The sequence below is a fragment of the Molothrus ater genome, chromosome 10 (assembly GCF_012460135.2).
Source record: "Molothrus ater isolate BHLD 08-10-18 breed brown headed cowbird chromosome 10, BPBGC_Mater_1.1, whole genome shotgun sequence".
Classification (NCBI taxonomy): domain Eukaryota; kingdom Metazoa; phylum Chordata; class Aves; order Passeriformes; family Icteridae; genus Molothrus; species Molothrus ater.
In genome coordinates this window covers 2,069,630-2,082,213 of record NC_050487.2, presented here as the reverse complement: position 1 = coordinate 2,082,213, position 12,584 = coordinate 2,069,630, and the positions used below count along the sequence as shown (strand labels likewise).

Genomic DNA, 12,584 nt, shown 5'->3' with positions numbered 1-12,584 from the left:
TGATAATATTTAATACATCAGATATATAAAAATAAATACCTCAATTTCTTGGTATGCCAAAGTTACTGGTGACTCTGAAGTGTGTTTCTTCAGGAAACATGAACCTGCAGTGCAGCAGTGTTCCAGAGACAAGTTTTAGAGTGTCCTGGGTACCCTGGTCACCTCTGGATTCTAAAGATAGTTTTGTATTTTATATTTCACGGGTAAGTCCCAGTGCTCGGTGCCTCAGGAATCATTGGTGCCACTGTGCAAATCAAGCAGCTGATACCTTTTGAAACTACCTAAAAACAGAGGCAGATAAAATTAAGGGAATAAAACCAGTTCTATTTATTGAAGGGCCTTCAGGTAACTTTAGGGCAGACAAAGCCCCCCAGGGGCTACACCCAAAAATGGACCATGGGTCACAGGTTTGCACACTTTTATAAGTTTGGCCCATTTGCATATTGGGGGTCAATCTTCAATTCCAGCTCCAGGTAATGAAGCCATGTACCCCAAGTTTGCTGCCCCAACTCACTTTTGTTTCCATCTCTGGGGCCCTGAGGCAGTGAGGTGTCCTTGCTTGCCAGGCCTGGAGAGGAATTGTTGTGTCTGCCCAAAATGGGAGAGCAGCAGCTCACACTCCATATAGAGTTTATGGAGTTTAGAGTTATACGCTAAAGAGCTCTAGGATTACAAATATATGAAAAATAGAAAAACTACAATGCTGAGGCATCCCAAAAGAGAGCAGAGTGTGTGCAGTGCTTTGGCAGGGCTGGCTGGGGCCTGGCCAAGCCCCATTGTGTCCCTGTGCAGTGTCTGAGCTCCCAGGGACCACCAGCATTAAATGCCCTCTGTCTCTCCAGCCATGCATCTGCTCTCCCTGGTATTAGTACCTGGCACGGGGCACAGTTGGCACAGCTTTTACTTTCTCTATGGTTTTCAGTTGCAGGAAGGCTGCAGAAGCAATTTTTGGCCTTTTTTTTTTGGCTAGTATTTATTTGAATAGTCCCTCTCCTCAGGCAGTGTAAACCAGAAATATCAACCAGCAATATCTCTACACAGCCACATTTTACTTGTACATGAGCTGTGTCCACAGTTGCATTTTGGATTTTCTGGCCACAGTCCTTTTGCTTGCTCCTGGATATTTGTGTGTGTATGCCTTACACATGTTGTCATTTAAATGTTGTTCTCACCCTTACCTTGGCACAGGTTCCAGTTAAGAGGATTTTTTGCTCCATAAAGGCCCAGAGCATTTGGAGGGCCACGATAAAGGATGTGCTGCCTCAGGCACTCCAGCCAGCCCATAGAGCAGGCATGAATGTGCAGAGATTCTCCCACAAGCCTGGTTTAGTTCTGGAAACTACACTGTTGACACTAAATAGTTCATTCCAAAGGTCCTTTTGATAAGAGTAGTTGAGGAAGTCCAAGGAGCAGTGATTCCCTTTTGTTCTGTCCAGCAGTCTGTGGGAAGAGATTCCCTGAAAGTTGTAATCCTAGAGATTGCAATATGGGCATTATTTTCATTTATCAACTACCCCTGTCCTGTCATGTGTAGTGCAGTGATTCTCAGCTCTGAAAAACTGCTTAACATGTGGCAAAATAAAGACTGTGGAGCCCCAGAAAAAACATGGTAAGGGTTTTGCACCATCTCCCAGTGGCAGTGGCATTTTTGGGTGCCAGAGTGTGACACGTGTCATCCCCAGGATCAGTGTCACCCCTCAGCTCACCCCAGAATCAGACATCAGATGGTCCCTGGAGCTCCACCCTTCACTGGGTGCTTGGGTACCAACCCTGTCAGCTTTGAGAAATGTGCAGTTATAGCTGAATAAACCACTGTGTGTTGAAAATTGCAACAAAGAGTGTGCAGGCCTCTGGTGCTGGAGGTTCTGCTCACTCAAAGGAACCACAGGTGTCTACTCCAAAGAGTCCAAACTGAGGGCAGTCCATTTTGTAGAGCCAGCATTCATCCTGTCTAGGGCCATGAAAGTCTTGGATTGCTAGGCCAGCATACTTGTAAAGGCTATGTTTTTATAACAGTGCTAAAATTTGTAAAAAATCCAACCTCACCCCACAGCAAGACACTCACTTGCAAAGCCACCAGGGATTTACCTCATCCCCTGAGCCGTGGTTCATTGCTAAGAAAATACTGCTCAAGCTGTTTCTTTTTACCAGAAAACTTTATTTTATGAGGAAATATGTTGTCTTCTGAGCTGATGGTGCATCTTTGCAACAGTACACAAGGGTGTAGCCTGGAAAAACAACACTGGATGCTTTTTTTGTGTGGCAGAAACTTTGTTCGTTAGACTAATTAGATCAGTCTAATTTAAGCAGTGTAGACTGTTCCCATGGGTCTGCCTTGAAAGAAAGTGATGGTTCCAGAGTTGTCATTCAGAGCTGCTTTGCAAGTGCTTTGTGCTGGAATCCATCCTGGGAATTCTGTGCTGCTTGCTGTAGCTGTGACTTCTGTCAGCACTGTCCCTGTAAGTGACTGATCAGATAAATCAGGTAATTCTGGCTCTTGAGCCTCCAGATAACTTCAGATGGTTACAGTTGTGTGACCAGCTGGCTACCTACAGATACACAACTGCTTGTGGCTTTCCCCTCATGGATTGTGAGAAGTGTTTTTTATAAATCACTTGTCCTTGGAAAGCCAGTGAAGGGCACAGATGATGGTGTTGAAGCACAGCTGTGGTTCTTTCATCACTTGGTGCAAATCCTGTTAAAACTGTGGATTGATATTATTAAGTTACAGCTGACAGGTTTGAACTTGGCAATAAGAATTTTTTGAATCATCCTTAGGAGTTCTGTTTTGATGAGAGGGAAATAAGAGCGATAGCCACGGCTCTGTCCACATCCAGCCATTCTCCTCAGGGCTTTCCCTGCTCTTCTGGATCATCTCACCATGCTGCTGCTGGGTGTCCATCAGCCTGCTACTGCACAAACACTCCCAGAGAACTCCTTGCTTTATTTATCTGTCAGCAGAAGCCCAGCAGTGTCACAAAAGGTTAATTCCACATCTGGGCTCCAGCTTTCTGCAGCCACCTGACTTGGTTTTACTTGAGACTGCTCACTTGAAAAAAAAGTCATTTTACCCCATAATTACAGTGTATAAAATAATGTACAACTGTACTGAAATCGAGTATACAGAAATAATAAAGGGCTAAATTTAATTACCAGCTCATTCATTGTGTTCACAAAAAAGTTTGAAGGTGAAATATGAACAGTCGAAGTCAAGCCAGCAAACTGTAACTGATTCTGTGAAGTGTAACAACTTAATTATTTTCTAGAAACTCTTCCATGTAGTGTTTTCTTTAAAAAGGGCAGTTTTGCTTTGGGGCAGCAGAGTGTAAAGCTGTCTCTAGTCTGGTTTTGGCCAATAGTTTTGCAGGTAGTTGTAACTTGCTAAGCATTGCTGGTTTGGAAATGATGAAGAAATTATGAAGCCAAGGCCATTAAGTCTGAAGAATATGTGCACTCTGGTTTCCTCTTCCAGCAGTTGGGATACATTCCCCAGCACAGCCTACAGGAACCATTATTTGTGATTTCATGGCAAACTGACCAGAGCAGAACAAATTGTGTTTATTGCTGGCCCATTCTGCTGTTATTAAGGCATCTCCTGGGCTTGTGCATCCACTGCCTGTTTTTCCTTTGCCTCACCAGCCTCTGAAGCAGTCAGCCTCCTTTAAACCTGGTGTTATTTCTATTTTTGGTAGAATAAAATAATAATAATAATATCAGAATAACCCAAAGTTAGTGTATATCAGTGGCACAAAAATGAGCTGCATTTTCACCCCCCTTTTCCCTGTATAAGAATGTATAATAAACTGCTTAAATTTATAAAAAAGTAGAAGAAGAAATAGTAAAAGAAGGAAGTGTCCTGTAGGAATGTGTTAAGGAGCAAAGGGTGTGGGTTTGCTGGCTGGGGCAGCAGTCTGAGGGGGGTGGTTATTTCCTATAAAGTTGCCAAGCTGTGCCAAGGCTGCAGAATAGATTTGTGCATGTAAAAGAAGCAAGACTAATCTTCATCCCAAGACAGAAGTTTTCAGATGGTCTTTCAACTGTGTGTGTGCTGTTGCTGCTCTTGGAAGTCAATCTTCCAGCAGAACATTTGGAAATGGCTTTTCCCAAGTGCCATGGCTTTGCCCACATTCCCAAATTCCAGCAGGGATCAGCTGCTCTGACACTCACACAGCATGAGGCAAACCCCTGTGGCAAACCCCTGTCCCAGCTCCCAGCACTGGAGGAAAGGCCAGGAAGGGAAATGTTCTTATGCTCCCAAAGTTTCACTTCTAGAACTTTTTAAAGCCCTGACAATTTCTCATACGTTTTTAAAAGTTAAAACCAGTATTGAATAACATTTGGAATCAAGCAGTAGCTGAAAGGAGGTAACAGCAGCCTGTAAATAATTCTGCTCATTGATTTCTGGTTAATGAGCAGTGTCCATAGCTGTTAGGTGGGAACAGAGGAGGCACAGACTTCTCTCCAGCTTGGGCAGAAGTTTCTATCAGCAGCTCCACAGCAGGGTATTTATCTGATGTTGTCAATGTAGACAAGAGGAGACTGTTAAATAAAGACCTCACCCCAATGCTCAGTAATGGAAAGCTGCTTTTTTTCCCATCTGGTCTATATTGTGAAGGACTGATGAACTCCAAAGACTGTCAAGGTGAGTAAATTCAAACTTCTTTTTCCCCCCTCTTGCCAAAACTGACTTTGTTTGCTTACTTCTGAAACTGTTTTGGCCCTGCCTTGTTCAAAGCAGCTTCAGGAGGTGAGTAGGCAGCAAGAGGTGCTTCTGTTCAGCCCAGATTCTGAGCACTTCCAGGGTGTTCTCTGGCTCAAAATGGTTTTGGAGCAAGGTTGCTGTGTTTCCTGCAAGTGCTGGTGATGTGGCAGCCAGCATCTGGTAGACATCATTCTCTCATTAGGCATGTTTATTAACATGTGTTTATTAACATGTGTTTATTAACATGTAATTTCTCATGAGCTTCATCAAGAACAAGTGTGTTTATGTGTAGGGAGACTGCCATTCTAAAACCAGCAGGGCACATGGGAAAGTAGAATATCAGTAAAGAGCTTTGGTCCTGTGTTCTGCAGGAGGATAAATAAGGAAGATAAATAGGAAACTTTGAAGGCTTGGAAATTTTGCTCCTAGCAAAATGTCACAGAATTGAAATTAAGCTGAAAGCTACACAAAGTTGTTTACAAAAGCAGTTGAATGAATGAATGAATGAATTTTGAGTTCTGTCTTTGCAAACATGACACAATTTCCTTTGCACTTACATCTTTTTTTAAAGCAATCTGAAAAAAACCCAAACCCAACCTCTTGTTCATCTCATTTAATGATGGTTTTTAAGCACTCTTTGTTCGTATTCTTCTAAACTCGTTTAGAAATCATCATACACCCAGAGGCAGAGCGATGAATTTTATTATTTGTGTGCCATGTAGATGTGTGTCTGGGTGTGATTTTTCTGCTTTGTACATTGTTCTCTCTGTAGCACATTGCAAACAGCTTGTACTTAAATTCTACTGCTGCAAAATATTAATATGTTGTTCTTTATTTTGGCAAGCTGTAAAGATGCAGAAATCTTAATGGATGTGAAAGCATGAAAAGGAAGCCATTGTTCAACCAAGGGTAGCTTTCATTCATTCTGGAAGTCTGTAATAAATGCAAGATGTTGAAAGGAAAGGAGCCAAATATTAGTGTGGTCCTGAGAGACCAAACAAATAATGGAGCTACTTAAATTTGTCATTCTTCTTTCGTCATTACAGTCAAAATCTAAAATGTACACAGATGTTATTTCTGTATAGAGTCTGTATAGATAGGTTTGGGTTTTGAGCATTGTCAAATCTTTTTGTAGTGTTTATAATGTAAAAGTTTCCTTTTTTTCTTTTTTTAAATGGAAGTCCAGCTGGCAGTGAGTTACTGCAGAGTGCAGGAATCACAGATTCCTTGGAGAGCTGCTGCTTTAGCAGGGTGGCCTTAGCTGGGCAGTTCTGTGGGCAGGGTGCCAGCTTGGAGTGGCACACAGAGGTCTGGTGGCAGTGGCTTCCCATTCACACAGGCCTGGTTTGCAGGGAGTGTGAGGACTCTGGGTTCAGGCGTTAATATCTAAGCCTCAGCTACTCTGGGGCAGAAATAATCCTCTGTGGGCAGAGGTGTCTGGTGTTTAGGTTGCCTTTGTTTTGGTGAAATTGTTTCCATGCTAATATTTCTGTGCTAGATCTCTGGAGAGAAAAGAATGTAGGTTTGGGGTAAATCATAAGCCAGGAAGGTGGACATTGCTTAACCTTGCCTAATGCTCTCCATCTGAGCCTCACAGCTGCTTACAGAATAAGGATCTCAATAGTTTGTGGAAGTCTTGCAGGAGTGAGGAAAGCAAAAGAACCTGCTCTAAGCATGGCTATCATATGTCAGTCCAGATTTTCTTGGAAAGCTCCTATCTGTGTGTGTTCCTGAGACCACACCTGCTGCCTTCCATGCTCTGTAAGGAATCCAGGGCTCATGAGATGAGGGCAGCCCTGAATGCAGGCTCTGACACCAGCTCTGAGCACTTCACTGGATCCTCTGCTCACATCTTTCCTCGAGCTTGTGTTGCTGTTTGTCTCAGAGCCTGACAAAAAATAAACACACCCAGGAAGATTTTTGTGGCAGAAGGAGTGGCAAATAGATGTGTGGCACTTCTGCATCTTTGGTTCTTGTCTGGAGGATGAGGGTGCAGGAGGAGAGGTGGACACAAACTTGGAGAGCTGTTGCACTTGATTAGACTAAAACAGAGGTGACAGCAGTTAAAAACTCAAGCAGCTATTCCTGCTGAAAGGAAGTCATGCAAGTTGGTGAATGTGGTGTTTATGTGACATGAGAAACTTAACACCTACCTGGTTTTCCCCAGATAGATCCCCAGGTGGTGGGCAAATGGAGTAGGTATTTGGAGAATGCTGGTACACCAGCACTGAGCACGTTGACACATTCCTCCTGCATTTGTTTCTCCCTGTAGCACTATTCTTCAGCAGAAACACTTCCAACCTTGCAGCATTTTGTGACCTGCAGTGGATTTAAACCAGCATTAAATCCCACTGAAGAAGTCAGTGGTGTTACAGTGCAGAAGCTGGTGCGAGATAAGTCAGGAATTTTTGTGCTTCTCATTGCAGGAGAAATTTGAGGTGTAGCTGCTGGCTGAGGAGAAGGGAAGTGTGCTCTGTGTCAGGGTGGGTGTGTTTTCTGTCTTGCTCCAAAACAAGCTGTGCCATGCTTGGGATCAACAAGCACTAGTGCTGTGCCTGCACAGCAATGTTTGTCCATCTGTGTGTGAATCAAGGGTTTAAAGAAACTGAAAGAGTTAAAGAATTTAGCTAGATTTAGTAGGGGGGATAGAAACAATTAAGAGTAAAGCAAGAAGAGTAGAAATAATAAGGGATAGTAAATTATTAGCAGATAAAGTAGTTAAGGCTAGGGTTATATATCACCTGCCTGTCTTTATGTGTTTAAAAAAGCAGGATGGGATGAAGATTTAATTGTAAAAAGGAAGAGGACCGTGGCTGCACCTGGGCCCCGAAACTTGGGCTAGAGCCAAGGGGTCCAAAGCCTGCCAACAAGGCAAAAAGAAAGGATCACTCTGACCTCAGCAGACCACCATTCCAGAACCTATCGACCCATTCCAGAACCCACTGTCCATTCCAGAACCCACTGTCCATTCCAGAACCCACCCACCCATTCCAGAACCCACTGTCCATTCCAGAACCTATCGACCCATTCCAGAACCCACTGTCCCATTCCAGAACAGAACCCACTGTCCATTCCAGAACCCACCCACCCATTTCAAACCCACCACCCCAGTTCAATCAGGATATTGTGCAGGCGTAAAAGGAACTTTGGACTCATTTAAATACATTTTAATACAAAGCAGGGATAGGTGGGGTTAGGTAATGAATATGTATTAGGCATTTTGGTTGATTATATGGGTATGTAAGACTTTTTAGATAAATAGAGAGCTGGTGCCTATGATGTTTTGCACATGCCTTTGGGAAATTACTCCCCTTGTGCCCAGTGCTGTCAATAAACATACCCCTTTCTGACTTTAACTAGTTGGGGAGTTCTGTTCTACACTTCATGTGTCTGTGTGTCCTGGTTCAGGGCAGATTTTGGACAGAACCCCCAAAGGGGTCCCTCCAGAAAAGAAGATTCAATTGGCCTCTCCCCCCACCGGTTTGGGAGAAAATGCCTCCTTGGAGAAAAGTGGAAAAACCTGTTTATTAAACAATAAAACCTAAACAATATCAAACAATAAAACCCCTTGTTGCTCCAAAAGAGATGACAAACTGAGCAAGTCCCTCCCCAGGTTGCAGCTCAGCTCACTCAGTCTCTGATCAGTCCCTCAGTGCTGGAAATGTCACAGGCCAGGCCCAGCCCAGTGGCCACAGGTGGAGCTGCCTGTGCTCTGCTGGGTGTTCAGTCCAGAGCAGGTTTGAACAGCTCCAAAGAAAAGGAAAAAACCACAGTCCAGGGAACTTCTTTGCTTCAGCTAGCTACAACTAACTAAAGCAAAGGACAGCTCTGTCCTGCTGTCTGTCCATCCGCAGACAGCACAGTCCAGGAGCAGGAGTGTGGAGGAGTGAGTGCAGAAAACAAACTGCTGCTTCTCCTCTCCCCCCTTCACTCTCTGGAACAAGTCCTTGTGAAAAATGCCAATCACTTGTTTTTAAAATTTTAAAAGTTTGATAGTAATAAAATGGTTATAAAAAGAGTAATACAATTAGAGTAATAATAATTTGGACAATATGAATTAGGACAATAGAAACAAAGAGTTATGGATGTCTGGGTACCTTTTCCTGGGCAGCACAAGCCCAAAAAAGGACACCCATTAACAGAGGATTAACCCTTAAAAACAATAACCTGTTGCATGTTCATCCATCTCATACAGGATGCATAAATTCCATTCAAACACAGGATTCTGTCTGGGCAGTGTCAGCTTCTTCCTCTGAATCCTGGCGGTGCCGTCAAGATAGGAAGAAGTTCGTTTCTTCTGATAAGAGGGCCATAAATTCTCTTTCTCTGAAAGATTCAGGTGTCCTGTGGCTGCTGTCTCGCTGCTCATCCTTTCTTTATAAAAAGTATCCTACATAGCATAGTTTCTATTTTAACATTTTTTATAACCTAAAACTATATTAAACACACTACTTAAGAGAATTAATACAGCATAACTTTCTAACACAACACATATAATATTCCTTTTAATATTTGCGAAAAGCCAATCATAAAATACCCATTTTTAACATCCTAAAGGTGCAAAACTTCTTATTCAGCATAAACAGAATGGACAATTGGGGATAAAAGCATCACATAGCCAAGGCAGGACAGAGTGTCAGACTGAGCATCATCCAGTTTGGGTGCATTGAGGGCTGGCAGCAGCTGGAGCCCAGCACAGGGGATGCTGCGTGGCCCGGCAGGGTCAGTGCTGCCATGGGAGCAGCAAACCCAGCGTGGATCTTGTCAGGGCTGGGCTTGTCCCCATAGCTCATCCATGACCCCAGCAGGACAGATGGGAACTTCCAGGGGTGAGCTGTGTTTGAGCAGCTGTGCTGGAGTGTCCAGGTTCATCAGTGCTGGAGTCAAGTGACTTTTGACAAGACCTGTGCCACAAACCATTGACAAACAGGCAGCAAATTTTTCATGCCTTGGGGGAATACCCTCCATTGATATCTTTTATTGGGGTTCAGCATGAATTGTGGAAGGCAGAGTAAAAGCAAATTTTTCTTGGTCTTGCTCAGCCAATGGAATAGTGAAGAAACAATCTTTCAAATCAATGACAACTATTTGCCATTCCTGTGGAATCATTGTGGGTGTAGGAAGGCCTGCCTGTAAAGCTCCCATTGTTGCCATTACAGCATTTATCTGCTGTAAATCATGTAAAAGTCTCCATTTTCCCGATTTCTTTTTTGTTACAAAAACAGGGGTATTCCAGGGGCTCAATGATTCTTCAATGTGTCCCACTTGCAATTGTTCTGTGACTAATTCTTGCAGGGCAGTAAGGTGCAAGCATATCTGCATTAATTACACGTATTAATTGCATTAGCTCTGAGGAATTAATACCAAACTGAGCCCCTTTCTGTTGGAGATCTTGCACAACCTTCCAGGCAAAGAGGTGATGACCATCATCCGTGAGCACACGGTTTGAACAAAATTCTCCCCATGGAAGGTGATGCTGCCAGACTTTCATTAAGTGGTTGCCAGTGTGGGCGTTCAAAATTCAAATCTGATTGTCATTCTACTTTTCCTGTAGTCTTAAATCAAAAAGGGATTTTTCAGCAGCATGGGAAGAAACCTTGCTCTCCACCTTCCTATTTGTTTTCATACAAGTGAAAGACAAAAAGCTTCTGAATTTGATATTTTCATCAAGTGTTGGATTATTTCAGTTAAGGCTTATTGCTGTTCAGAATTGATATATTTGCAATATATTCCATGCTGCTGGGTAGGGTTGTGTTGAAGCCAAAGGCTTTCACTGTTGATCATCAACAGTGAAAGATGATCAAATAATTCTCCCAGTGTATCTTTAGGCATAGAATTCAGCTTTTTGTGATTTCATAACTGTCTGAAGTTCGCTGTATTTGGCAGCATAGATGAGAAGCTGGTCTTGCAGATTGTGGTGAACCTTCCTTGGAGTTTAGAAACTTTGTACAAAGTACCACACAAAGAGCACTAAAAAGCAGATAATTAATCACCTCAGCAGCTCCTGCCCTATACAGCCACAACTCAAGCTGTCCATTCTTGCCAAATTTGACTGCATGAAGCCCCTTTAAATAATTTCTGGTTTGAAGGCCTAAGAACAGTAATTTGATTGTCTCAAACACCTCTTAATGCCTTAAAAATGGAAAAGGACCTGCATATTTCCTTCTGAAATGTAATTGCCCTCAGGCACAAGCCAGGTTTCATGTCTGACTAGTGGTCATAAGGAAGCAATGATGGGAGGAAGCAGACAGGGGTTTGCAGCATATCTATAATCCCAAGCAGTATTTTTGTGCCATGTTTTTGGTGTGAGGGCTCTTCTTGCAGGAGGAATGAAGCTATTTGTTATCACAATTTTTCCCTTAGGCCATGAAAAATAAATGTCATTATTGTATATCATGATTTCACGCTTGTCTCAGAATAATGCAGAATTTTACTTAATAGAATGCAGAATTTTCACAGTTAAGAGGTTTGAAAATAAAATACTACATAGTTTCTAGCCTGCAACTTAGCATCCCAGAATCTGCTGAAATCTCTTTTTTTGGGATGTATGCTGCCAGTGGATGGTTTGCCTGTATGTTTCACTGAGGCTTTTATTTTCTTGGGAAAATAATGGCACTAGCACATTGATAAATGAATTTTATTTAGTTTTCAGGTAAGGAGAGTGATGCCTGCAGTTGTGCCTTTATGGATATGGAAGATAAAGGAAGAGTGTGAGATTGGTGGCATTGTAGACAGCAGTCCCTGCTCCATAATTTAATAATAAGCTGAATATCTGTAAGGGACCATGCATAGGGAAGAAACTTAAACACCTGTTTTTATGTTTTGTAATATTTCTACTGAGTTTTTAGTGTGATAACAATGTTTTGGTTTCCTTTAGAAATGAACATATAGAGGTGATGTAAAAACCCCTTTTACCAGTGTGCTGTTGTGACCGTGTTCACAGGGGTCGAGGGTAGAGGGGAGAGATGAGGATCTGACTCCATGTTTCAGAAGGCTTGATTTATTATTTTATGATATATATTATATTAAAACTGTACTAAGAGAATAGAAGAAAGGATTTCATCAGAAGGCTGGCTAAGAATAGAAAAAGAAGGAATGATAACAAAGGCTTGTGTCTGGGACAGAGAGTCTGAGCCAGCTGTCTGTGATTGGCCATTAATTAGAAACAACCCCATGAGCCCAATCCCAGATGCACCTGTTGCATTCCACAGCAGCAGATAACCATTGGTTACATTTTGTTCCTGAGGCCTCTCAGCTTCTCAGGAGGAAAAATCCTAAAGAAAGGATTTTCCATAAAAGAGATCTGTGACATGCAATAGCACACAACAAACCACAGTTTAGGTTGTGTCAAGATTCCTATCCTGGATCCAATTTTCAGAATTGTTGTCAGCTCTGCTTCAGTCTGAAACTTGGCAAGGTGTTTCCCTGCCAAGTGTACTGTCATCTTTTTCAACTGGAGTATATCTGCTTCCGTAATTTCTAGGATTTTATAAGCCCTTCCAAACTATTAGCTGCTGTAATCCCAGTGCGAGTGCTGAAGGGATTTTTTGCAGCATGTGTGTGCACAATGCTGCTGATGGCTGTGCAGTGAGATGTGCTGTTATCAGTGCAGTGAAAGCACACTCTGTGCTAAAAGGGATTGCAATGCAATCATAGCAGGAGTCAGCTGCCAGGAGCTGTCCCAGGGACGGCGCAGTGTGCAGGCTTTGCTGCAGAACCTTGCCAGGCTGTGCTAATCTGCAGCTGTGTATTGTTTCTGCTCTTTGTGGGGCTGATCTCTGGGTGATTTGGGGCTGTGCTGCAGAGCAGGGAATCGCACAGCCACGTTGCCATGAGAGGAGGAGAGGATTAGACCAAGCCCCATTATCTGGCCAGGCCTCAG

General features: G+C 42.9%; 1 protein-coding gene across 1 annotated transcript in view; it reads left to right on the top strand.

Moving 5' to 3' along the window:
* LOC118690109 (glypican-5-like) overlaps positions 1-12,584 on the top strand; it is a 379,548-nt gene that overhangs the window by 74,212 nt on the left and 292,752 nt on the right. The gene's annotated exons all lie outside the window — the stretch shown is intronic.